Here is a 24,960-nt window from a genome sequence, read left to right on the forward strand (position 1 = left end):
CAGTGAAGCGGGGGAATTGCTCTATCAAGTGTGACCTGGGGTTGGGGATGAATAGCAGAGATGGTAGGATCAGCTAGAATAACATGTCACACGGTGGGCTGCGTGCAGGAATGCTGGATTGGGTGACTGGCAAATTGAAAGGCTCCTTCATCCTATAATGGTTAAAGAAAAAGGGAATTATCTCATGCCTTTCTTTTCGTCTATCAAGGTGTCAGCATATGCTAATTACCTGGCAGAGGCTTCAACGGGAAGAGGAAAGAACAACTATTATATTTCAGAGGAAAGATTTATCTTGTGTTGTTGGCGCCAGTTGGAGGAGGAGGTGGGGTGGTAGGGGGGGGTCAGAGAGGCAGAGTGAGAGCTGTGGCTTGACTTGAATGGAGTCAGAGATGACTTTGAGCTGAGCTTTCTCGCCTATGATTAGGAGGGGCTTTTGCACTGCATCGTGGGTCAGGGAAGGATGCAGCATGGGCAGAGACCTGAGCGCCCAATGCTTGTGGGCAGGGCTCAGGTGGTACAGCAGACCTGGAGGTTTGCAGGGGCTCCTCCACCCCTCCACTGGTTGCACTAAAGGGCTAGCTATATGAGGTGGGGATAAGGGGTACAGGCTAAGGACCAGGGAGCTCTACTTTGGCATCCTGGCTCCACTTCTGGCTGTGATCTGTGTCACATGACACTATCATCCAGATCCTCAGTTTCCTGGCATGGGAAGGTGTGTAATATCTCCTCTCTGTGATGCCTGTCAGAGCTGAGTGGGATCCTGTAAATGAAAGGCAGGGCAGCTTAACCAACAATAGCACCCATGATCAGAGTTGCTTGACACAGATTTTTTTTTTCAGCACCTACTGGAGTCCAGCATGCAGAAGGGAACAGGGCACTGAGCTCTGCCTGCAAGGGGATCACCACAAATGGACGCCAGACATGTTCTTTGCTCCCACACCCTCAGGGTCCCAGAACATGGACAAAGGGGACACAGAAACAGGCAAAGGCCCTTAAGCCTCACACAGACCATGTTTGGACCTGTTATGATGATAATGACAGTGACCTTGAACTGACTGTTTGATGTGCATGAACTCAAAGTGGAGCTTGTCTAGGGAAGCGATGGGGGCCAAAGGGTCATGGCAGGAAGGGACTTGGACGAGCCAAGCTACTGTTGCTGATGGTGAGCGGGGGACTGGCTTTGAGAGGGGCCAAGATTTGGAGGCCAACACTGATTGATTTCACATCTGGGGGGGGTGTCTTTTCCTCAGGGGTAATGAAGCCTTGGGATCTGATGAGATGGCTTCCATATACTGACCTGGCTGCCTATGTTGAATCCCAGCTGTCTCACGCTCTTTTCTCCAGGACCAGCTGGGTGGGGAGTGAGGGAGCTGGAGAGAGAGGCAGGCTGGTCTGGGAGCAAGCGTACATATAGACTGTGATGGCAGAGATCTGAGTTCAAATCTTACCCTTCAGGAACACAGTAGAGTCTACTGAGTCGGCTGGAGGTGATTTCTAAGCTATGGCCATCTTTTTCCAGCTGGATTTCATTCTATCCCGCCCCGTGGCCTGAAGTAGAACTAACTACTACGAGGATGGCTGGGAGCGGAAGGGAACAGGGTGCTACCAGGTGGGCTGTGTGACAAGCAGAGGCTTTGAGCAGGTAATGGCTGTCAGAGACCAGCAAATCGCAGGTGTCTTGAGAACAACAAGAGTTACCCTCAGACACCAAAGAACAAACACGCAGCACAGGATGCTTTGCCGAAGCCGAGCTGTTTTGATCGTTCCCGGATGTGACACGCGTCACATGAGAAAGGCGAGCCTCTTGCACAGAAACTCCCTAATTGATAGCTGGTGGTTCCAGGAAGAGCGGGTCTGAGTTTGAAGGGGCTGGGTCCAGAGCAGCCCCCTCACACTGCCCATCTCCCCCTTGGCCCCTGGGCAAGCCTTCATCAACCCAGGCACTCAGAGTGGCACGGGGGTATGGGGTGAGGGAGGCTCACTACTCCAGATGCCCTGAGGTCCAGCCTCAGTCTCCACCTTTCCAGGCCCTTTCTTTCTGCCTCATTCCTGGAACCCGGGCTGTGTGCCAATCTAATTGAGCTTCTTGACTCGGCCAAATGCGCCAGGCTCTGTCTGGCCTTCAGGCCTTTGCTGTCTTCTCTGCCTTGGGTCCCTCTCCTGTTCTCCCTCCCATCCACCTGGCCAGCAATGGCAACTTCGACTTAATAACAAATATCATAGCAGCTTATCTTTATTGAGCGCTTACTCTGGGCTAAGTGCTGCCCAAATGTTTTCCCGTATCTAAGTCTTACGACTTATAAGGAAAAAACAGTGACAGTTGACACATCATACATTCTACTGTTGACCAGGAACTGTTCTAAGAACATCATGTGAATTAACTCAGTCCTTACAGCCCCATGACGGGAAAGTTGGCATCATTATTCTGATTTCACATGTAAGGAAACCGAGTCACGAAGAGGCCAAGCAGCTTGTCCAAAGTCACCAGCTCAAAGGAGCAGAGTTCACACTGCAGTTTGACCCAGAGTTGAAGTTTGACATGGCCATCTCATCGGCCTCTACTACCACCTCCCTCTACAGCTGTGGATGAGGGCCTCTACCGACGTCTTGTGGAGATCATTCGTGTATCCTCTGGGCCTGAAATGCCTGACATCGGGGACAGGCTAGCCCAGCATTTCAGTTTCAAATCCTAGCCCAGCACCTGGCATGCAGCCGGGCTCATCTGTACAGACAGCCAGTCTGAATCCTGCAGGAGTAGTCTTCCTCTGGGTTTCCCCGTTCAATCACAGGACTACAAAACGAAAAAAAAAAGATGCAATTGCATAAAATCTAGGTTCTCATTTTTGCATATATCTGAGTTTTGTTGTTATTTTGAGACAAGATCTCACTATGTATCCCTGGCTGGCCTGAAGCTCTATCTTCCAAGTTATGGGATTAGAGTCATATATCACCATACACGGCTTGGGCTTTTTTTTAATTTTTTTTGGTGGGTTTTTGCTGTTGTTGTCTTTTTGATGCACCCGTCTGAATTGATAAAGAACGTGCAGATGGTAAAACTTTTGCAGAATGAGATCAATCCTATAGCAAAATGAGGACGCGCCAGGGTGCAGGCAGCCACTTCCTGGCACTCCTGCCCCCTTTTGAGATACGGGACTGGGTGCAGAACAGGAGCCCTGCAGCAACTCTCCATTATGGCAGATCTGAACTTAGGGTTCTTGTGAGAACATTCAGAGGGGTGTCACCATATTTATTCTCTGCCCAACCTTGGCCACACGTTCAAAGGGTTAAATTTCTGTCAGAGGACCTGGGAGCCAGAGGAGACGGAAGAGTGTGGTGGGCTCTGGTCTCCTTCCAAACACGGTTTCTGTGCTTAAACCACCACACTTTCGCTTCTTGAGCAAGCTCCTTTCTGGTTTGCTTTGTTTTGTGTTCTTGAGACAGAGTCTTGCTATGTAACCTTGGCTGGCCCAGAACTCCCTACATAACCCTAACTTGCAGCAATCCTCCTGCCTCTGCCTTCAGATTGCTGGGATCACAAACGTGAGCCACCGTGCTTCAGCTTAATTAAACTCTTCCCCCAGAGTTGATTTCCCCCCTGCCAAACTCGGAGTTGTGGGCTAATGCCAAAAGAATGGGGAGCTCCAGCCGGAAGTGAGGGCCTGGCCCAGAAAGGGCCACTGTGCTCTCTCTACCGCTCTGGAAGAGGTGGTCTCCGGCTGGCCCATCCCCTGTGGTTCTAACGAGCAGGCAGGAGCCTCAGCCTGCAGCTCACCCTGTGAGCCAGTGACAGCTGGGGGTGAGGTTCTGACAGCCTTCACGGCCGCCGCCGCACCGCTGCCCCGCCCCCCAGGTGCACAGCCTGCCCGCTCAGGCTGGGAGGTGTGAGTGCCTTCCTTTCCTCACCAATAAAATGTAGATAATGATAATACCTTCCTCCCAGGCCTGCAGTGAAGATCAGATGAGAGGACGTGGGGAAAAGCGACTTACATGCTATAAAAGACTCTGACAAATGCTCATTATTTCTTCCTATTCTTCTCCTGGAATTTATCAAACACTTTATGAGCCCTGGAGGTGTTTTTTTTTCTTTTTCTTTTTCATCCCTTCTATCTTGCATGGATTTCTCTGGGCCACAATTCTCCTGTCCTTTCCTGCTGTACCATAGAGAAGCAGGGGTAGTGCAGTGGTTAGGGAGCCACAGGCTGGCATGAGTTTGAATCCTGGCTCGATATCTTTCTAGGCCCGATGCAGGACTAGGAACACAACCTCTGTGAGCTCTGTTAGCTTTCCCCTGTATAAAATGGGTATAAAAATTGAGCTTAAGCATAGAGTTGATAGGAGGACTGAGATGATTTGTGTAAAACTCAGTACTGTGCCTGCAACAAGTTCAGGCAACGCCTGCTGTACTGTGCTGTCAGGTACTCTCTCCGGCGGGCATGGCTACCCTCTTTGAGTGGTAGGACCAGTGAAAATAGACCTTGGACACGATTTTCACAGACTTCCTTGTCTTCACGGGCAGAAAGGGGTATATTCATTCATGCAGCAAATCCTTTCTGAGTATCTTCTTGGTGCTGGGTACTCCTGGGGCAATAGGAAGTCTAGCTTGTAGTCCCTTGCACTAGGGGATCCCACATTGCAGTGGGGCAAATATTCATTCATTCATTCATTCATTTATTCAGTGCTCAATTCTCATCCATTTGCAGGGTCTATAAAGCTCTGTGCTGGCCTTTGAAATAGAAATCTGGGGGTGGGGCAGGGAAGGAAAGAAGCAAGATCTGGTTAAGGTCCCTTGAAGCCTCGGCTCTCCAGGACATGTCTTCCTACTTCCTGTCGCTTGGCCTCAGTCTCCCCGTTTGTATGCTAAGGGGTCACTCAAGCTGATCCCCAGTCTCCTGGCCCACACCAACATTCCAGGTTTCTGAGCCAGGACGGACAAATGACGAGTGACACCCCGTCTCTGCTCCCGGCCCACACGCTCACTTGGGTCTTGGGCATCGATCGGCTAGGAGCTCATTAGTGGCCGCACAGCCGTCGCCGCATGTCACAGGCTCTTAAAGTCTCCATTACTGAGGGACCTCACTCCTCTGTATTTTTAGCCTGCATCTGGAGGAGATGGCTGGCATCTCCTGCAGTTATACACATTAGGTTCAGTGCTTTCGACAGCTTCTCAGGCCTCTGGGCACCTGGATGGAGGTGGGGGCCCCAGATCTGCTCCTGGAAAAAAAAATAGTGGGAGGTAGGGAGTCAGGGGTCCTTTCCTCTCCCATAAAACCCCAGCCTACCCCTATAGGACCACCTTCCATATAGGACAGAGTCGAGATGACTGCCACACTTCCAGGACACTGACAGCTCCTTGGATACACAAGAACGAGGGCAGGTGATGCCCACTTAGGAATAAAACCCAGGCCAGTAGGATGTCCCCAAGGATCAGCCACCATCTCTAGTTACAGACAGGTAAAGCGAAGCTTGCTGAAGCCACCCAGCATGCCGTCATGTCTCACAGTCAGATCAGGGTTCTGTCTGCCTGTGGGGGACTGAGCCGGCCTGAGTAGCTACCCGGCCCCGAGAGCTCTGGGCCCTCTTTCATTATGTAAGGACTGCATTTCCCAGACCCCAGAGGGCAGGAAAGGATGCTTTGCAGGCAATGACTCAGAGAGTAGTGGGACTTGTGAGAAACAGAGCATCACTTGCTTGGGAAGCTAGGGAGGTTAGGAGGGACCATGAGGAGGAGATCCCTCCTTCAGTAGAGGAGGGGCCAGTCCCCAGCCTGAGATAGGAACAGAGCTGTGACCATGTCGAGCCTGGACTTCAGGAAGAACACAGACTCTGACTCTGTCAGACACTAGATACATCCCTCCGACGCGCGCGCGCATTCACACACACACACACACACACACACACACACACACACACACACACTAGCCATGAAATCAACTCACTGGCAAAATAAGATGACAAGATAACAGTATCGGATTTTTCTGCCCCAACCCCAGTGTACCAGATACGTGCCTTGTGTTTCCTTGCCAGAGTAGTGATCTTCCTGTGAAGGTGGGAGCTCTGGTGGCCATTCTTGTCTTACAGATGAAGGAAGTGGAGCTCAGAGAGACCAAGCAAGTCACCCATGCTCACACAGCTGAAAAGCACCAGAGTTTCTATCCAGAGGGCCAGCGAATCCTTTGCTGTACCAAAGCCAAGGAAATAAATAAAGTGAGTTACCCAGCAGTGGCTTTTTTTTTTTTTTGCTGATGATAAAGTGAGAAGACCGGGCTGGAGAGATGGCTCAGAGGTTAAGAGCACTGGCTCTTCTTCCAGAGGTCCCGAGTTCAATTCTCAGCACCCACATGCAGGCAGAACACTGTGTACCCAATAAAAAACTAAATCTTTTTTTTTTTAAAAAAAGTGAGAAGACCATAACATTGTGAGGTGTTTTTTTTTTTTTTTAAGATTTTTTTTTATTATTATGTATACAGCATGTATGACAGCAGGCCAGAAGAGGGCACCAGATCTCATTACAGAGGGTTGTGAGCCACCATGTGGTTGCTGGGAATTGAACTCAGGACCTCTGGAAGAGCAGTCAGTGCTCTTAACCTCTGAGCCATCTCTCCAGCCTGGGTGTGGAATTTCTGCATGAGGCAAATTATCTACTTCCCTCTGGGCTTCAATCAGGGGCCGGGTTGAAATGGGGAGGAGCTAGCCTGGCATGGTGATGCACGCCTTTAATCCCAGCACTCACCAGGCAGAAGCAGGAGGATCTTTATGTTCGAGGCCAGCCTGGTCTACAGAAGTGAGTTCTAGGACAGCCAGAGCTACACAGAGAAACCCTGTCTCAAAAAAGAAATGGGGAGGGACGAGTCTCACACTACACACTCGCTCTGAGCTCCCCTCGACTGACAAGATGATGAATGATAATAACAGAAAACAAACATAGCTGGAACATTTTCCCAGAGCCAGGAGTATTGCCCGTGGTGCTTCGTTTAATCCTCATCCCACCTCTGTGAGCTCTATCCTTAAATGAATATGGAAACGGAGCTCAGAACGGCCGAGCAATCTGCCTAAAGGTGCACAGCGAATAGGGAGTGAAGGTGGGATTTGAAATGCAGTATGCCTGCCTTTGGGGTGTCGGTCAGTCCTAGAGGCCTGTTTGGAGAAGTGGGAACTTGGGAGGCCCTTAGTCAGACAGGGGCAGAGGAGGGGCTCCATGCTTCCAGGAAACACTTAGCATTTTCCCGTGATGCTAACAACTTCCTGATATTCAGGTTCAGGGAACTGCTTGCCTCTCCTGGTGCCCTTTCACTCCCTCCATCATAGTTCTCCCTCCTCACTCCTCCTCCCCCCTCCCCCCAGTGCCCTAGAGCTTCAGCACAAAGTGCCCCCCAAAGGAGGAGGGGAAGAGTCTGCTATACCTTTGTGCATCTGGAGGGGCCAAGAGCAGCAATGGGGATCACCGAGCACAGGCACCTGGGAACTTCTGAGCCCCGGCATCATCTCTGTAATCACCAGATAGATACTGTGCCTATATGGCGTCAGATGCCATCAAGGGCACAGTTGCCAAACACTGTCGTGTTCTGTTGAAACCCTCCGGGGCACCATCCGTCCATAGATGCACACAGTCCCATGGCCGAGCTGGGGATGTTGTGGCAAGCAAGGCAGAAGTGACTTCTAAACCCAGACCAGAATGACAAATGGGAATGGCCTGCTTATGGGCGGGGAAGGGGGACAGAAGGAAAGTGTAACCAACACACAATATGATACGATTCTAACATTAACACAAGCAAAGGGGCTAGAGAGACGGCTCAGTGATTAAGAGCATCGTCTGCTCTTCCAGAGGACCTGGATTCAGTTCCAGTTCCCTGAGATCTGACACCCTTTTCTGACCTCCATGGGCACCAGGCTTGCATGTGGCACATAGACATGCATGGGAGCAAAACACCATACACATCAATAAATCTAAACAAACAAAACAAAAAACCTGAACAAGAGCACTCGGAGCCTTTGGTCTTTCACTCCATCAACCCATTTCTCTGAAGCAGACGGAGAGTACTTATTCCTGGAACTTTCACTGGAGGGTGACCCATGAACTGGGCCTTTCCGGGGAGAGAAGAGGGAGAGGACCATGCAAGAGAAAAGCCCATGAGCAAAGGGTGTGGCTAGAGATTTGATGGGACGCTAGCCCTGGCCTCGATCTTTGCCTCTCTAGCTAACCTTGATATTTTATATTTTTTGAGCATGTCTCATCTGTTAATAAGGATTCAGATAGGAGTGTAGAGATCAATGGATGGCTGAGGACCCTTTGAGGTACTCTCTGGAGCAAATGCTGGGTTTGGGCAGTTCCTTACTTCTTCAGACAGTTCGTTTCTCACACATGTGCTTTCCTGGTGATGCCTTCTCCAAAGATGTGAGGGCTCCCCTCCAGAGCCCAGGTGGCTGCAGTCAGTCTATGTTGTCCTGGATGATTGTGACAGGAGGTACCTACGGGCCCACAGGCTCCACTTTCAGCAGCAATATGTGACATATTGGGCGTGTGGCTTCTCCTTGGTTTGAGGAACAGGGCCTCTGGCCTCCCCAGAGCAGAGCCCTAGCCCTGAGATCGTCTGTGTGATCACTGAACAAGAAGCCTGAAGTTTGCCTTGTGGGTTGATTGGATTAGCATTTTGGAAGAGTCCCCTTCTAGTGAAGTATATTAACGATTCATTCCAGCTGGTCTTTCACCCAGGGCGGGCTCTTTGTAAAGTGCCTCAGATTTCCTAGGGATCCTCAGAGACACTTTGACATTCTGATTGTCACTGCCAACGTGGGCTGCGAAGAAATTAATTGACATGGATGAAACCCTCAATTTCCAAGGGCTGTGTAATAAAATAAAGGTTATTGTATTATTGCGGATTCCACTACTAATGAAAAAGGGCTAAAGACCATAATCACAATATGGCATGTTTAGTGGGGCTTTGATTTCCACAGGCAACTATCCTGAACTATAGAGACTAAGAAGAGTGATAGTAATTATTTATTGAAAAGTTACATATGCCGGGCACTTTACCAGCGATCTATGCGTTATCTCTTCCCACAAATAAACCAGTGAGGGAGGTGCTGTCCATCTCTGAGGCCCGAAGAAATGGAATGAACGTGGCAGGAAAGTGTAGGCTAGAGCAGATACCCTTGTGGATAAAGCACTCTGCTCTTAGATGTGGGGGAATATTGAAAGATCTGGGCAGGCAGGGGTAGCCAATTAGCCAAGTACAGGGCATTCTAGGGGGCAAAGTATTAGGCGAGTTTGTGTGTATTTTCTAGACTTGAGAAAACATCTTCATCTTTCCCCCTCAGACCCCAAGAGTTTCATTCATCTGTCTCCTCATCCATCCACACAAAAGAGGCCATCCATTTATCATCTACCCATGTACCCATCCATTTATCTATCTATAAATCTACTTGTCCATTGACCTGTCATCCACCCATCTATTAATGCACCCATTCATTTAGTTATGCATTCATGTATTCATTTACTTAGTCAAATCAACAGTGTCTCTGATTAATTCCCAGCACCTGTCATGGAGGTGAGTGTCCACTGTGGTCTGGATGTCTGCCACTTAGCAGGTGGGAGAGAAGCAACAGAGGAAAAAAGCTTGGAGGAACAGTGTCAGCCCCGCAATTTGTAGAATTTCTCCAACTTTCTCATCTCTAGTCTCCCTACATGGATAATGTGGATAACATTTGTATGACATTGTGAATTAAAAGGCAACAAATTTAGAAAATGTTTTCCAAGCCGGGTGGGGGTGTCGCATGCCTTTAATCCCAGCACTCAGGAGCCAGAGGCAGGCGGATCTCTGTGAGTTCTAGGCCAGCCTGGTCTACAATGAAAGTTACAGGAGAGCCAAGGCTATTCAGATAAACCTTGTCTTGGAAAAAAAGAGCTTTGCATATGTTTATGTATCATCATCATCACTAATATCACTATCACCACCATCACCGTCATCACCACCACCACCACCACCACCACCATCACCACCACCACCATTATCACCATCATCACCACCACCACCACTACCACCATCATCACCACCATCACCACCACCACCATCACCATCACCACCACCACCATCACCATCACCACTACCACCATCATCACCATCATCACCACCACCACCACCACCATCACCACCATCACCACCACCACCACCACCACCACCATCACCACCACCACCACCACCATCACCATCACCACCACCACTACCACCATCACCACCATCATCACCACCACCACCACCACCATCATCACCACCATCACCACCACCACCACCACCACCACCACCATCACCATCACCATCACCACCACCACCATCACCACCACCATCATCACCATCATCACCACCATCATCACCACCACCACCATCACCATCACCACCACCACCATCACCACCACCATCATCACCATCATCACCACCATCATCACCACCACCACCATCATCATCACCACCACCACCACCACCATCATCACCACCATCACCATCACCACCACCATCATCACCATCATCACCACCACCACCATCACCATCATCACTATCATCACCACCACCACAACTATCACCATCATTGTCATTATCATCATTACTAATGCAGGATATTCTGGAAACTGAAATATCCCTAAGTTTGAGAAATCACATCTACCACAGAAATCCTGAATAGGTTCAAATATGGAACTTGATGAAATGAAATTCGAAACTTCAAATCATGAGATTCCTCAATTTTACAACAGTCACATCTATTTCCTATGCTCTTGGTGCTACGGTGTTGGGCAGTAGAACTGGAAAATGACTTGGTAAAAGGACTACTCCATCATGATATACCAGGTCTGCCATTTCCAGGTGAGTGGATAGAACTCTCCATGTGTCAACGTGATTGTTCAAGGGCTAGTCCCTGTTGGTTGCAAGGACAGATCGGGAGATAGAGTATGGAAATACGTTTCTGGAAACTCGGGAAAAGACAAACAATGCAGTTCCAGAATGAGCAGGAGCCACAGGAAGTGTAGGCTGCGAAGATACTGTGTCTGTCAGCTCAGGTGAGTTTATGCTGTGGTAGCAAAAAGTCCCCTAGCCTCAGATCTCTTTGACAAGGTTACATCTCCTTTGTGTGTCTCTCTTGGGTCAGCAGCAGCTCTGTTCCAAATTTTCTTCACTTTGAAACCCAGGCCAAAGAAGAACACATTGGTTCTTTATAATTTTTATTATTTTTAATTTTTATTTATTTTGTGTGCGTGAGTGTGTGTGTGTGTGTGTGTGTGTGTGTGTGTGTGTGTGTGTGTGTGTCGGGGGGTGCACACATGCCACAGCATGCATATGGAAGTCAGAAAACAATTTCCAGGAGTTAGTTTTCTTTTTCCACCATGTGGATGCTGGGATCAAATTCAGATAGTCAAGGTGGGTACCAGGCACCTTTACCTGCTGGTCTGTCTCACCAACCCTGGCTAGTCTAGAACTTGAAGCAATCCCCCAGTCTCAGCCTCCTGAGAGATGGGATTGTAGTGCCCAATTATAGGCCAATCTTGAATTCATGATCTCCTGCCTCATCCTCTTTACAATTTTCATATTGGTATTATCTTATCGGAGTATCTACCAGGGCTAGCCACAATGTTTTTGTTTGTTGTTTGTTTGTTCTGAGAGAGGCCCTCACTGTGCAGCCCTGGTTAGCCTGGAACTTGCTATGTAGACCAGGCTGGCTTTGAACTCACAGAGATCCATCGTCCTGTCTCCAGAGTGCTGAGAGTAAACATATATGCCACCACAGCGGGTCCCCAGTGATTCTTAAAGCTTCACCTCACATTTTATGGGCCAAAGCTAAACACACGGCCAAGTCTGACACCATGGGAGCAATATTCCACCCACGTTTAGAGAGGACACCGAAGGAGGGACAGTGGATGTTTTGAATAGTGATCCAATCTCCCTTAGACTGTAACTGCATGAGATGTCGTTTGGAACCTCAGGATGGCTTGGAGGAAGGACCTTTGCAGGCAGAGGCTGCAGTTCAGGTCACGCAGCTTTCCTGTGGGTTTGCTTCCTCCCCATTGACACCCACTGGCTCTGGGTACGTTTCTATCTGAGGAGTCTGCTTTTCTGTTTGCTGTTTCCTCAGCTTGCCATTTCCTCACGACTCTGCTTTCCTCCTTATGGTATCTTTGCCCTTTTTCTCTTTGTCCATTTTGCATGTGTATGTATATGTGGTGTGCTTAGTATGTATGTGCATGTCTGCTTGTGTGTGTGTGTGTGTGTGTGTTTATGCCTGTGCATGCATATGTGTGTGTGTGTTCCTGAGGTTAATGTCAAGTGTCTTCCTCAATTGCTCTCTATGCAGTATATTGAGGGAAGATCTCTCTTCAAATTTTTTTTATTTTATTTTATGAATATGTGTGTGTGGACATGCATGTATGTATGTATACCATGTGTGTGATGCGCTTGGAAGCCAGAAGGTGTTGGATGTGACAGTCGTGAGCCATTTGATGTGGGTGCTGGGACCCAAATTCAGTCTTCTGCAAGAGCAGTAAGTACACTAGCTGCTGGGCCATCTCTCCAGACCTGCGGCAGGGTTTCTAACCCCCCCTCCCCAGAGCTTGCTCCTTCAGTTAGGCTGGCTGGCTAGCTTGGCCCAGGGATTCCTTATTGCCATGTCTCCTGTTGGGATTACGGTTGTCTGCCATGCCCCCTGGCTTTATGGGTGGATCCAAATTCCAGTCCTCGTGGTTGCCAGGCAAGCGTTTTTACCACTGTGCCCTTTCTCCAGCCCCTCTCTTTTCTTATAACTGTTTACCTGATGGCCTATGCTGTGAATTCAACAGAACTCTCTAGTTCAGGTACTAGAAGTCCAAACCAAACCTATGTAAAGAAAGACGGTACGTCCATTATATTTCTCACTGCTGTGACCAAGCACCCGGTGGGGAGCAACTTAATGGAGGGAGGGGCTTATTTGGCTCATGGTTTGAAAGGACAGCTCGTCACATCAGGCAAGCGGATCTTGACTGTGTCGGCAGCACCATGAGGCTACTTGCTCACAACTGGGTGGATCAGAAAACAGACAGGACAGAAAGTCGGGTTGGCCATAAAACCTCAAGGTCTATCCCCGTGACCCACTTCCTCCCGGGAGGCTCTACCCCTTGAAGATCCCACACCCTCTCCAAAAACATCACCAGCTTGAGGCAAGCATTGAGACACTTTTCGGTAACATCTCACATTCAAACCAGAACAGAAAAGCTCTGGCCCACATGTGAAAAGTCACGGGTAGAGCCGTAGGTCAGCGCGGTCCACCCTGTGAATCCCAGTGATTCTCTGTCGTCTCGTCCCTCTTCCCACAGTGTGAATGTCTATGTTGGACATACTCTATCATCGCCTGATGGCCTGATTCCCAGTAGCCATCTCCCTCTTCTTCCATGGGGGCCAAATATTTCGGTTGGTAATATGGCCCTTCCCTGCAGCTAGGGATGGTTCAGACGTAGGTCCTGGCTAATGGATGTGAGTAAAGGTGATGTGCACACTTTGTACTCCCCTTTCCCACTGCCTCTCTCTGGCTGCAGTGTGGCTGTGTGGACAAGGTGAGCTCATCCACAAAGCAGAAGGCACCCGAGCTCCTCAACCTTGTGTGGGACAGAGCTACCACAAACACTTGGGAGAAAAAAAATTAACTTTTGTCTTGCCTAAAGTACTGCTGTGTGGGTCTTTGCTACAGCAGGCCCAACTAGAAAGAATCTCAATTAATTTAGTCTCCTTCACAAGCCCAGCATGGCAGTCCAGGGCTAAAATCTGCCAACTGAGTCCAGTGTAGTGGTGCAGGCCTAAAATCCCAGGTCAGGAGGCTAAGGTGAGATTGTAGGTTCACAGCCAGCCTGGTCTACAATAAAGATTGTATCTTAAAAAAAAAAAACCCAAAAAACAAAAAAACAAAAAACCCAACAATAACAACAACAAACAAACAAACAAACAAAAAGCCAACAACAAAAATCAACTGACTGTCTGGCCTTGGATTGGGCCCCTGTGTCAGAATCTAGCACCTGAAAAGGGTGAAGGAACTATTCCTATAGAATACTGGGGTGCCATCACCAGGAAAAAGGGGGCTTGCCCTCATGGCAGCAAAGCCCATTTAAGGGCCTCATTCCCTTTGTGTATTGCCTAATGAGATTCCCTGAAGAGGAGATCTAACTTCTGAGTGTCCCAACTTGGCTTTTTCCTCTCACTAGGCACCCGAGGAGGCCTCTGGTCTTGTGCATCATCTGCTAGGTGCCTGGGAACGAGGGAGGTAGTGTCTGTGATGGACACATCCTGTGTGGTTCGAGTGTCTTCAGAGCCGTGTGAGCCCCAGCTGCCGTGAGTGGGTTTTGTGAGGTCTAGAGGGAACTAAGGAAGCAGCTAGTGTTTTCGTCCATTTGGGTTGCTACAACAAAACACCGTAACCCAGGAGGCTTATAAACAACAAAGTTGATTCTTCGAAATTTTGCAAACTGGGAAGAGCAAGATCAAGATGTTGATAAATTCAGTGTCTCCATAATATTCCTTTTGTCAGGGTCTGTTTTCATGGTTCTTGAATATATCTTCTCACTGTCCTCACATGGAAGAAGTGCTAAGAAGCTCTCTGGAGTCTCTTTTAAGGGGCACCCATCCCATTCAAGCCGGCTGAACCCCTGTGATCTAATTGCCCCAAAGATCCCACCTCTAGACACCACCGCATAGATTTTTGTTGTTGTTGTTGTTGGCTTGTTTTGTTTTTGAGATAAGGTCTCTGGTAGCCCAGACTGGCATGGAACTCCCTCTGTGGGAGAATTCCCCTGAGTTTCTGATCCATCCCCGTCTCCACCACCCAGGTTTAATGCAGTGCTAAGGATTGAACCTGGAGCTTTGCACATGCTAGACAAGCCCTCTGCCAACAGAGCTAGTTTCTTAGCCCTTGATTTTCAATATATGAATTTTGGAGGTGTTCTTGGTCAGGATTTGAACAACCTAGAGTCACCTGAGAAGAGAGCCTAATTGAGGAATTATTTAGATTTGGCTGTCCTGCAGTCACGTCTGTGGGAGGACTGTCTAGTTAACTGGCACAGAAGGATCTAGCCCATTGGGAAACACCATTCCATGGACAGGAGGTACTGAACTACGTAAGCCCGGAGAAAGCTGGATGAGGACGGCAGACAGGCGGCAGGGGTGCATTCCTTTCTCTCTGCTCTTGACGGCCCATGTGATGTGACAGCTGTGGAAATCCCTGACTTGACTTCCCCGAAATGATGGACGGTAACTTGAGACTGTAAGTCCAATAAACCCTTCCTCCTCGGTGTTGCTTTAGGTCAGGGCATTTGTCAGAGCAACGTATGAACAGCAACAGGAGGCGAACGAACGTTTAGACAATAGCAACTGGGGAATGGCTGAGGGCAAAGAGGGTCTGGCTGGTGGCATCTGTATCTGTGCCCTCTGCCTGCATCCTCAGTCTGTCTCTGCCAGCGATCATCTCTGCAAAATGACACAAGGATCCTAGTTGGGTCATCTTTTCTGTGCCAAAGGCAAGACAAGTCCTTTAAATTTACTGCAAACACTCATTGGGGATGGGCTAGAGTGTTTGTTAGCGGCAAACGCCAGTAAGTGTTGATAAATAAAGCCATTAAAAATGTGTTATGGCTCTGACACTTGGCGTAACATCTTCCCTCCTGCTTTTCCCCATGTAACATTTACTTTAAATGGCCCCAGCCAAAAGCCAAGCACCAATAAAACTGGCCCACGTCTCCCAGAACATCTTCACTTGTGAAACACTAGAAGGTTCTGCACTCAGGCGGGGGGGGCGGGGGGCGGGGCGGGGGGGGGGGGGGGGGGAGGAGAACCACCGGAGGCCCCACCCAGAGGCCTCACTGTTGTGTAAACTGCACATGTTGCACTTCCTGTGGTTGACGCCGAACTGTACATCACATTTGCAATTTTGAAGCTTCAATTGCTTAAAAATATTGTAACTGCTCCTCAAACAGGAAAATTGCATTTAGATTTCCCTCTGTGTTTAACCTTAGACTAGCAAGAGATGGTCTTCACATTTTCCCAGCAAATGAAATCATTTTTGGATTGAGATTGCTTAGGGATGGTTCCTATCATAAGGAAAAGAAAACCTGGGAACAAACACAGCCATATATTCTGCGCAGGCCTGTAATGCGGACAGTAAATGATCGCTTTTGGCCTATACTCCTTGGCATGAAGGGCCGAGACAAGGAAAGACAGTCTTGAATATGAGGTTCAGTCACATCTGAACTGTTGCTGAGGGAATTACAGGCTCCTGCACTCAATTTTCCTAGGGCCAGCCTTCTGCAAAATTGGCATTCCTTTGGCACGTTTCATATCAAAAATTCCTTCTTCCTGTAGAGGCTCAAAGGCTTTCAAACCACATCTTTCCCCTCAATCAAGCTTATAACTCATTCGCCCTAAAGTATGATTGCTTACCTCTTAAAGGGAACCAATAGAAATTGGGAAATAGTTTACTCGAAGGGAATAAGTGACATTGGAGAGATCCTACACAGTAAGAGTCTATTAGGTGACTGTTAAATGGAAGTCTTTTTCTGTCTACGCATAAGTCTGGTGACTGTTTTGTTTGGGTCTCAAGTAGCCCAGGCTGACCTCAAACTCAATATGTAGCCAGGGATGACCTCCAACTTCTGATCCTCCTGCTTCCACCTCCCAAGTGCTGAGATAACAGGCTTGCACCACCCGTTCGGGCTTATGTGCCACTCTGGATCAAACCCAGGGCCTCCTGCCTACTAGGCAAACACTCTACCAATAGAGTTACAGTGCTACCCAGCCCATGAGACTAGTCTTAACTCTGGCAAGTCTGTCTTTTCTCCTTTCCCTTCCTTATATCCTGTCAGCAAACATCACTGAGGAGCTCTGCTTAGAACAAGAGCTTCCTGTCACAGAGAGGACAACGCAGCCCAAGAAGCAGCCGTCACAAACATGTAGCTGTTGTGGGGATGTACTGTAGGAGTGCCCACTGCATGCCAGGGGCAGCCTGCCATGGACAGCATTTTCTTCTCAGCACCCCAGCCAGGTAGGCAGCACAGTTTCAAAGACAGAGGTAGCAATTTTTTCTCTTCCAGGTCACACATAGGAAGGCACGGTGCAGGGCTATCAGCACGGGCAGTTTGATTCCAGAGCCTTCTGTTCCAAGTGAGATTAGATTAAAATAAGCATATAGGGCAGGCTTTGAGGAGACTGTCTTTAATGTGCTCTGCACTACCAGAGAAGCTGTGATGAGGGGCAGGAAAGAGGGCCAGCCTCTTGCTGAGCAAGAGGAGCCTCGGGTGAGGGCAGCTGCAGTGGGTCACCCCGCTCTTGCCCCCTTCCTCCTCAAAACCCCCCTCCCCTTACCAGCAGACACCAGAAGCCAGCAGGCTGGCTGCGCCCCAGGCAGGCTCTGGTCAGGAAGAGGGAAGCTTTTGTGAGCTGCAGGCCTGGTCTCTGTTAATGCCAATTAGCGTTTCTGCCTGCTTGGAGCTGCAGGGCCAGCAGGCTTCTGTGATCCTGGTGGCTAGGGGTTCTGGCCTAGAAACGCTCCCTATGTGGGACGAAAGTCAGAGAGTCTGAGGGGAGGGACTTCGTCATTGAAAGGAGAGGAAATGGGGTTTCACAGACGCTCCACGGGGCCCTGCAGCCTCAAGAGCACAGCTCCCTGGGGCCAGAAGAAGAGAGAGAGAGAGAGAGAGAGAAAAAAAAAACCCAGCTGGCCTGCCTCCAGCTGCCCTAGCTGGCCTCTCTATGAACCAGGGTCTGGCTCCTGAGAGAGAAGGTGGAAAGAGGTTTCCCATGCTCCTAAATTTGTTGGAGACCTTGGGACAAAGCTCGTCTGGGACTTGAGCTATCTAAGCTTGTGATGCTTCCCAGTCCTCAGGATCTGTGGTCGTCTGTTTGCATCAGTGCGAATAACGACAACGCACAACAGCTCGAGTGCTTAGGAAGTGCTGGGCCACGCTACCCTCTCCCTGTTAAAATAGGCTGCCGCTGGGCTGCCAGGAGGGCATGACCGAAGGACCCCAGGTTTCTGAGGCCCTGGCTTTGGCCCCATGTCAGCTTCCCTGTCCTTTCCTGACGGCCTGTCCCCTAAGCTGCTCTCCTGTAGCTTCTACCCGCTTCCTGTGGCCCTGACACCTGTCCCGTTTGCTCCCTCCCTTGTGGTCTCTTCTCGCCCTTTGCTCACCACAGAGGCTGCCTGGCTGGCAAGGCCTCCAGCAGAGTCATTCTTCTTTCTCCCATTCCCAGGCCTCCTTGAGCCGGACCACATCGCCCTCCGCCTTCTGTGGGAGGACTGTCCCTTGTGTCACGGGCAAAGCAAGCAGACACAGAGAGCCAGGATCTGGTCCCTGTCTGTCCCTTCCCTCTCTGCTGGCTTCGGCTCTAGGTAGTTAATAAGTTGCCCTTTTTTTATTTTATTTTATTTTTATTTTGGTGAGTCACCCAGGTGTTCCAAGGGCATAGTTTCCCAAAACCTTGTCACTGCAGCTTCAAGGAAAACACTTGACCTTGCCAGCACCAAGCTTGTCCTACCCTGATCCCTAGGGGTGGTTCCCCTCTCTGCTCCTCTTCTCTAGGTGTGTGTGTGTGTGTGTGTGTGTGTGTGTGTGTGTGTGTGTGTGTGTGTAAGCCAGAGGACAACCTTGAATGCCATCTTAAAGAATGCCATCCACCCACTGAGATGGAGTCTCTCGTTATCCTGGAGCTCACTGAGTAAGCTAGGCTGGCCAGCTAACGAAGTCTGTTTTTACCTCCCCAGTGGTGCTGGGATTACACGTGTGTGCCACTGGATTTGTACATGGATGCTGAGGATCGGACGTGGGTCTTGAGACTTGAGAAGCTAGTGTGTCATGAACAGAGGCATTCCCCAACCCCCTTCTCTCCCGGTCTTGAGATATGCTCTTACTGCGTAGCCCAGGCTGCCTTTGAACTGTCGATATTCCCGCCTCTGCCTCCTAAGTTCTGGAATTAGAACCGTACCCCATACTCATACCCAGCTCTAGCAAAGTCTTCCCAAGAAGCACATGTAGAGGCAGAGACAAGGAGGTGGTATCCACGGCTGGAAATCATCGGGCTTGGTCCATTTCCCGATCCAGACCCTTTTCTCTTTCTTGCGCACCTCACTTTCTTCTTGGGAGTTTCTGAAAACTCCCAAGGCTTTCTAACTGAGGAAACAGACAATTTCAAGGTTAGAGAGGACCCGAAGAGTGACAGAGGGCTCACACTGGCTTCTTGTGTCCCAGTCATCGCCTCCTCTGACACTTCAGGACAATACCTCAACCTAGAGCACAAATGACTGGTTTTTTCCCCTTTTTTGGGGGGGGGGGAGGGGAGACAGAGTCTCACTATGTAGCTCTAGCTGTCCTGGAACTCACTATGTAGCGCAGGCAGGCTGGCCTCAGACTCACAGAAATTCGCCTACCTCTTCCTCCTCGGTGCTGAGATTAAGGGTGTGCGCCACCACACTCGACTCAAATGACGATTTCCAACAAAAAAGTTTGCTCCCTCCCCGGAGTCTGAGGTGGGTAAGCAACTGTCACTTCATGCTGTGTTGGCCACCTGCTGGCCAGCCAATGAAGTCCAAAGTCCGTAAGTCTGGTTATTGTTTTGTTTTGTTTTGGAGACAGGGTCTCATGTAGCCCAGGCTGACTTCAAACTCAATCAATATGTAGCCAGGGATGACCTCCAACTTCTGATCCTCCTGCTTCCACCTCCCAAGTGCTGAGATAACAGGCTTGCACCACCCCTTCCGGCATATGTACCCCTCTCTGGATCAAACCCAGGGCCTCCTGCCTACTAGGCAAACACTCTACCAATAGAGTTACAGTGCTACCCAGCCCACGAGACTAGTCTTGACTATGGCAAGTCTGCCTTTTCTCCCTTCCCTTCCTTATGTCCTGTCAGCAAACATCACTGAGGAGCAGACTTCGCTCAGGGAGACTTGGGGCACTGCTGTGCTTTGTGGCAAGAGCTGAGAAAGGGCCTTAGGCTGCCGCACACTGGGTGGCTCATCAGCAGAAGAGGTTTTTCTGCTTGGGTTGAGATTGGATATCCTGGGCTCTGGTTGTACTTCAGCCAGAAATATGAACGCAATTGGAGCCGGAGAATTCAGACTGTCATGTACAGCTCCTGTGTGTCGAATAGAGTCACTGAAGTCTTTGTGGACAGTGCTACAATGATTGCTGCTGAGGAAATGGAAGCTCAGAGGGGTTAAGGATGTGACCACGAAAACACAGCAAGAAAGGAGCTGAGGGTTGAGTGGAAATCTGTCTGGCTCTGGAGCCCCGAGATTGTACAATACTTCCTGGATACGACTCTTAGGACCACTTTCCACCCCCCCACACCCCGAATATCTCCATTGCTTCAGCTGAACAGAATCACTGCTGGGGTTCTGAAAGCACGGAGTTAGCGTCCTTGAAGACCATCTTAAGGGACCTTACGATGTGGGAGCATCAAGATTGGGAAGGATCTATGGAGTTTTCTTCCCATCCATTAGCCATTTTTTTTTTTTTTTTTTTTTTGTCATTGGAAGCTGGCAGAGGATGCTTTACCAACAAAGGTATCACAAAAGCTTTTTGCCAGCCTATCACCTATCACTCCCTGGGAAAGGGCAAAGAACAACAGTCTAAAGGCCCAGGGGCCAGCCAGGTCATGGGACCAATCGTTGGGCTTAAGCCTACCCTTCTAGAAGGTGCTTGAGTTCTGCACTGGTCCCCACAGCCTGAGGCACACGGGAAGGTGGGTGGTATTCACCGATTCCTTGGGGCATCCCCTGACTGCTCCAGCCAGCAAGAGCTCCAGCCTCCTGCCCTCATGGCTTACACCATTGAGCTGGACTCTGACGATCTATTGTCATGCATTAGTCTTATTTTCCCAGTTAGCTCATCAGCCTCTTGAGGGCAGGAGACCCTCTCCCACTGGACTTGGTGAAGGGGTGTGCTTTCTTGGAACTCAGCCAATACTGGCTGGCTACTTGGAACCCTCTAGACCATGTTCAAGGACTGGCATGCACATGTGTATAGGTTTACTTGTGTACATGTGTCTATATGATATATGTCTGATATATACATAGGGTATATATGACCCATACATACATACATACATAGGTGCATGTGACCATATGCATCAAAATGGCTCACATGCTTGTGCCATGTTCCTACATAATGTGATTCACCAGATATTAAGGACAAATTGAGTATGAAATAGACTGTCCAACCCCAGAGCTAGGAAAGAGACCATTAGAGGAGCAGTAACAACATGTGGCAACGTGTATCTGTAATCCCATCCCTACGGAACTAGAATAAAGAGGATCGTGAATCTAAGGCTAGCCTGGGCTACATATGGAAACCCTATCTGAAAATTAACAGCCTTCAGCAAGTTGAAGCAGATGAAGTACCACGATTGGAAAGTACATGGCAGAGTCACAGCTTAGTCAGTCTAGGGAGAGGGATCAGGGAAGGTTAACAAAGAAAGGGAAAATTGGCCAAGACTTGAAGTCTGTTGGGAATTGAACTGCCCCCCCCCCCCCCGAACCCTAGGATGTGTTCATCTGACTCCTAACACATGTGAACATGACCTTGTGTAGAAATTGGGCCTTTGCAAATATCATCAACTTAAGATGAAGCCATGCTGAACAAGGGGACATCCTAATCCAACAACCAGTGTGCTTCTGGAAGGACATCTGGTCACAGACAGAGTGACAAGAATGTCACATGACCAGAGAAGCAAGACTGAGGTGATAGTCCAGTCTCCAGAAACTCCTGAAGGTCGTGGGCCTCAGGTGACTGTTGTTGGTGGTTTTTACTCTTTTGGGGGGCCCGCTACCTGGCTCCCAAATAGATCACTCACAGAGGCTTATTCTTACAAATGCCCGGCCTTAGCTTGGCTTGTTTCTTGTCAGCTTTTCTGAAATTATCCCATCTACCTTTTGCCTCTGGGCTTTTTCCTTTTCTTACTTCTGTATACCTTACTTTCACTCTTACTCCATGACTGGCCATGTGGCTGGGTGGCTGGCCCCTAGCATCCTCCTCTCCTTGTTCTCTTGTTCTTCGTTTCCTCCTAGATTTTTCCTCTCTCTGCCTGCCAGCCCTGCCTATCCCTTCTCCTGCCTTGCTATTGGCCATTCAGTTCTTTATTAGACCATCAGGTGTTTTAGACAGGCACAGTACCACAGCTTCACAGAGTTAAACAAATGCAACATAAACAAAAGTAACACACCTTAAAATAATATTCTACAACAGGTGACTGTTCCCTGCCTACCCCTGTGAACTTAGACAAGAGTTAGAACTTTCTTGAGACTCAGGCATAGAACAGACCTTTTCTTCAAAGCCCTCAGGAAGGAACTTACCCTGATGACATGACCTCAGAGTTCTGGCCTCCAGAACTGTAAGTGAATAAATTCCCATTGCCTTTAAACCACCTGATTGTGGGAATATGTTATGGCAGCCCTGGAAAATGAAGCCAGAGGTGTCCTAGGAATCCACTGGGTGGGGAAAAAGAGGAAAGAATGATTCTGTCACAACGAACCAGCTGCACTGGGGCCTGGAGGAGTGAGAGCGCACTGCAGAGGGTAACAGAAAGCTCAGTAGATCAGGAAAGTTCCCTGGGAGGTGGGCAAGGGGGATTACACATTAGAGCCGGCATATTTATGTGTATGCTTTACAGGGCTGTGTGATTACATGAATGTGTGCCCATGCATGTACTTCCTGGAATTCCACTCTGCTTTTATGATTTCTGGTTTAGTATGCTCCTGCGTGGTTGGTGTGTGCCTTGACCTGGATGTGTGACTTGTATGCTAGGGCATTAATGTGGACAGTCTACAAGTCTGTGCGTTGAATTCAAAGCAGCCATAGGGAGACTGGAGCAGGGACAACCCTGTTTCTGTTTGCATTCTTGGTGCACACTGTAAATACGCCTGGCCAGAGTATGTGATGACAGGCAGAAGGCAGGGGCTGGGGCTTACCTGTCCTGGTTCAAGAAGATGAGACAGGCCAGGAGGCCTGTGAGGAACAGAGGTGTTCTGTTCTTGGACTGGAAAGATGGCCCAACAGTTAAATGCATGCAGAGGATCTCTTGCAAAGGCCAGGGTTCAGTTCCCATATGTGCTTGCAACAGCCTTCAACTCCAGTTCTGGAGGATTGAATGCCTTCTTGCCTCCTTGGACTCCTGCAGGTATGTGGTGCACATATATTCATGCAGCTTCACACATATACACACAAATTTAAAACAAAACCAGAAAAAAAAAAGTGCTTAGTTCTTGAGATTGACAGCTCTAGGTGGCCGTAAGTATGGTTATGGTCCCTTTTGTACCTTGGTCCAGCCTCACTGGCACAGCTCCTGAGGAGTCCTCAAAACTCAGTTTACAGAGGGGCAGGAGAGATGGCTCAGTGGTTAAAAGCACATACTGCTCTTGCAGAGGATCTGAGTTTTGTTCCTATCATCCATGTCAGGCCCCTCCTAGTTGCCTGTAGCTCCAGCTTCAGGGTTATATGACACCCTTTCCTGGGCTTTGGGGGCACTTGTGCACAAGTGTGTGCGCTACAAGTAATTAAAAAAATAAAATGATCTGTAAGAATAACTGAATTTATAAAAGCACACTGTGGTTTGTTTGGTCAAATCCCCACCTGCCTGGGAATCTCTTCGAGGAGCCCCACTCTTTGGAGAAAGGTTACAGCTGAGGGCAGGACCCAGGGGAAGGACCACCCAATCCCAGCTCCTGCAGAAGGTTGCATGTGTGTATGCTTTTTTTCTGGGGACATCCCAACCAGCAATTTCTATGAAATGTAAGAACCACTTCTGTGCTCCAGGCTGACATTGAGAGCTTGAGTGTGTGCATGTTGTGTGCAGGTGTGTGCAAGCATGCGGAACTTCCAACCTGCTTCCTCTTCGAGAATATGGTTAGATCAGGATGTCAAGTGCAGCCCCAGGCCCTGCCAGCTGCTGCCGTGGTCAGATTGCAGGGGGCTGTCCTTGATGGAGCCGGTAGAACAGACAGAGCCTGTGGTAAGGACAGGAAGAGAGGCGAGGCGGAGGCTGCTGCTTTGAGGGGAGGGGCGGCTCCCCTGGCTTGGCGCTCTCTGAGATCAGCCTTTGACAGACACTTAGACTGAGATTGTTTCAGGCAGGAGCAAGTCTTAAATTTGGAGCTGGGATGGACAGGTAGGATGAGGATGAGAGGTGAGTGCATGCAACACCGTGAGGAAAGAGCTAGGACTTTTCAGCACCTTGGCCAGTACCCTCGGGTTCTGGGGGCGCCAAAGCTGTCCACCAGTTTCCAGATGCCTGGTCTGGGGCAGGCCTCTGGGTGCAGTGGAGATGCTGAGGGAAAGGGAAAGGCACACCTAAAACTTACCCGGGGGCTTTATTGGGGTTATAGAAGCTCTTGAGAAGCTGGATGTGGAAGAGGGTCCCTCACAAGTAAATAGAGGTAAGCCCCCCAAGAACGAGGAAAGAGGACCTTCTGGGGCTCAGATATGGGAAGGAAGAAAAGCAGCTTGCAGGTGGGGGGTCATCTATGCTGGGATTGTATTTCTTTGTCCTCTGTGTCAGGCACGGGGCCAAGCATTCTGGGCTTTAGCGCGTTCCACCCCTGGATAACCGAACTCTATTGTTCCTTTGGGAAGCGGTCCAGGAGCAGGGGCACTCCTGTAGCTATTCCTTGAGGCTTCTCCCATGTCCTTTCTTGCCGCTGCCTGACACGCTCCTGTGCCTGCCTGCTGCTGCCACAGCCCTGCCCTTTGCAGCCCTGTTACAGCCAGCAAGACTTCACTGCCGCCACTGCAGGGATGCTCCTCGGCCTCCCAGACCCCATGGCTGTCTTCCTTCCAAAGAACTTTTTAAGAGCAATTAATCAACCTTATCACATCCTTTCTATGGAGTCCTGCACAGGGAGGGATACAGGAATAAAAAACATCCTGCTCCTAGAAGCCAGTCATGTGGATATGTGGGTACCCAGGCAGCTGGT

The 24,960-nt window shown here is 49.4% G+C and overlaps 2 long non-coding RNA genes across 12 annotated transcripts in view; one reads left to right on the forward strand and one right to left on the reverse strand.

Annotated features, from left to right (window-relative positions):
* LOC128112745 (uncharacterized) overlaps positions 1 to 24,960 on the forward strand; it is a 53,506-nt gene that overhangs the window by 12,056 nt on the left and 16,490 nt on the right. For 6 of the 8 annotated variants that reach the window (XR_008219136.1, XR_008219133.1, XR_008219138.1 and 3 more), the window contains exons 2-3: positions 840 to 6,204; positions 16,859 to 17,037. This is a non-coding gene — a long non-coding RNA (uncharacterized LOC128112745). The remainder of the gene's footprint in view (positions 1 to 839; positions 6,205 to 16,858; positions 17,038 to 24,960) is intronic. The other 2 variants (XR_008219137.1, XR_008219139.1) reach the window with 2 other exon arrangements.
* Positions 2,218 to 24,960, reverse strand: part of LOC128112744 (uncharacterized) — a 37,592-nt gene continuing 14,849 nt past the window's right edge. For 2 of the 4 annotated variants that reach the window (XR_008219131.1, XR_008219128.1), the window contains exons 5-7: positions 22,960 to 23,195; positions 7,401 to 8,793; positions 2,218 to 6,176 (exon numbers count right to left, since the gene is read on the reverse strand). This is a non-coding gene — a long non-coding RNA (uncharacterized LOC128112744). The remainder of the gene's footprint in view (positions 6,177 to 7,400; positions 8,794 to 22,959; positions 23,196 to 24,960) is intronic. The other 2 variants (XR_008219129.1, XR_008219130.1) reach the window with 2 other exon arrangements.

This window comes from Peromyscus californicus, unplaced genomic scaffold, assembly GCF_007827085.1.
Source record: "Peromyscus californicus insignis strain IS unplaced genomic scaffold, ASM782708v3 Scaffold_17__1_contigs__length_78620276, whole genome shotgun sequence".
Taxonomy (NCBI): Eukaryota; Metazoa; Chordata; class Mammalia; order Rodentia; family Cricetidae; genus Peromyscus; species Peromyscus californicus.